Genomic DNA, 2,500 nt, shown 5'->3' with positions numbered 1-2,500 from the left:
CGAGGGGGAGGAGGGCAAATAGCTTTCAGACTTTTACATTAACCCTTTATTCAAAGTAATTGAGACCTATTTGATAAATATGACGGTATCCAGTTGGTGGTACCTGAGGAAAGAAGGACGCCGTGATTGATGGTATGAAAGGTCTTCTTCTAATCTAGGAAGCACCAACCACTCCACCTTCATCTGGCACTGACTTCATCTTTTCCATGAAAGAGCGATTGGCTGTTTCAGTGGAACCATTAGTACGAAAGCCAAACTGATTTGGATGCAACTGGTATTTAAATGATTCATAATTTGTTTTTTTCAGTCACTTTGAAACCACCAGCAAATCCTGCTTGAGAACATTTGAGATTACTCAGAATATAAACTAACACAAACCGTCTCAGCAGCAAGAAGACATGAACTTTGTGACTTCTTCTATTGCAACAACAACATTATGAACTACTTGGGGATTAAGATCCCAAAATACATTTCCAAGATCTGCGCTATGAATTATTTACTATAAACAAATAAAGATGGATTTAAGCAGATGGACCTTATTACCACTGGGACTGTACATGATAGAGTCACCTGAACAGGTAGGCGGGTCATGAAACACATGATTACTCTTTCAATCAATACCTAACTAACCCTAACCCTTACTGGGTGGAGGAGAATAAGGCCTAGAACCTACAGTTAGGGTTAGTACAGCACATTACAACTGCCCAAAGAAAGAGGATCACTGCCAGATGTGGAGAACTATTACAAATCAGCACAACTGAGATATTTGATTTATTGGTGCAAACCTGCTTAACACCAAATGGAAACATTTAGAATGGATTTGCCTCTTCAGACATTACTAGGAAACATAAATCAGTTTTACTGCAACAAGACACAAACAGCTTTAAATATCTGGTTTTGTGAACGAGTGTTGCAGGATTTTAAACACTGCTCCTTTAGAGGCATTACATCATACTGTCATGTCTGATAAAGGAAGATTAGTTAGCTTCCACTAAATATCACTTAGAAAAACAAGACTTCTTCAGGTACCTTCAGATTAGGGCCACTTTAACCTGATTAATATCCTGATCGGGTTTAGGGTTATAAATGTGATCTCAACAGAAGACTGACTGCTAGACTCATGTTTGCATGCGATGGGAGAAAGAAGCTAAACCATCTCAGACGAGGATTGGCTGAATATCTGGAAAACCCAACTGAGCACTTCAAGCTCAGATCATTGGAGGGAATTTAGATTCTTCATCACCCCGAAAATTAAACCATTTCAGAAAGGCCAGGCGAGGGTTGGACGCTGCTGGGGGGGGGGGGTTAGGGTTAGCATGACTTCTGTATGTGGGGAATATCTCATTGACAGTTAACTCTAGTATTTAATCTAAATAATGTTGGCAGTAAAACAGTTGTCTCTCTAAAGAACCTCAACCAGAAGGGTCTGATTGCTCTGAACCTGCTGGAGGAAACAGATGAATTATTATATATAGATATATATACACATATATATATATACATATATATATATATATATATATATATATATATATATATATATATATATATATATATATATATATATAAAATGATAGATATAGATAGATATAATGTGCAGATGTGTGTACGTGATTATATATGTGTACATGTCATTACCGGTGTGTGGATCACATTTACATTTTTAACTATGTTCAGCTGAACCCCGAGCACCAGAGCTCCGGAGGACTTCAGACACAAACGAACATGAACGGGTTTAAAAATACAGAAAAAGACTAAAATCGTTACGAACTGGAATATTTACCTCCTGAATGTACCGATGATACGAACGTGACTCACTTTGCTGCTTTTTCTTGGACTGTTTTGAGTTAGATTTGAGCTTTCTCCTTATTTTTATTTTTATATTAAAAATATTTAATCTGAACGATAATGAAGCACAACAAAATCTTCTCATAGCAAAAATACTTTATTAGATTAAAGCACACCTGAGTCTGATGATGTCACACCTGAGTCTGATGATGTCACACCTGAGGCTCGGCGTGATTGGACGGTGTCCCTACAGACCTGCTGACTGGAACTTCAACAGATCAATCTGATTATTGATTATTGATTAAATATCAGTTTATAATCAGTTTATCGCGACATCATGATTATCAGAATAGTTGATTACTGATTAATAATTTCAGTGAAATTTGTATTTTATTTAAATGAATAGTTCATAGTAGTAAAACCTTTGGTCAGGTGAGCAGCTTCCTGTCACATGATTCCCTAAACGCTGCATCATCAGCTCTTTATGTACTATTAACATTTATTAAGGAACAACATGAACAAACATTCTGGAATAGAAAATATGAGCTAGCGTTAACTAGCCGCTGAGCTAATAAAATGTAGCATGTAGTTTCTGGTAAAGAAAGTTTTTACTTAAATAATGTAACAAGATTTATGATCCAGTGTCTGACTTGAAGTTTCCTCACAGCTCATTAAAAATCAACACGGAGCAGCACAGCTGTGAGAGGCAGGT

At 36.7% G+C, this 2,500-nt stretch overlaps 1 protein-coding gene across 2 annotated transcripts in view; it reads right to left on the bottom strand.

Annotated features, from left to right (window-relative positions):
* Positions 1-1,934: 1,934 nt before the first annotated feature.
* Positions 1,935-2,500, bottom strand: part of LOC128378368 (globoside alpha-1,3-N-acetylgalactosaminyltransferase 1-like) — a 9,618-nt gene continuing 9,052 nt past the window's right edge. For both annotated transcript variants that reach the window (XM_053337862.1, XM_053337864.1), the window contains one exon: positions 1,935-2,500. This exon is cut by the window's right edge and continues 214 nt beyond it. The gene's annotated coding sequence lies outside the window, so the exon portion shown is untranslated.

Source organism: Scomber japonicus, chromosome 18, assembly GCF_027409825.1.
Source record: "Scomber japonicus isolate fScoJap1 chromosome 18, fScoJap1.pri, whole genome shotgun sequence".
NCBI classification, from domain to species: domain Eukaryota; kingdom Metazoa; phylum Chordata; class Actinopteri; order Scombriformes; family Scombridae; genus Scomber; species Scomber japonicus.
This window is presented reverse-complemented; position numbering and strand designations above follow the sequence as displayed.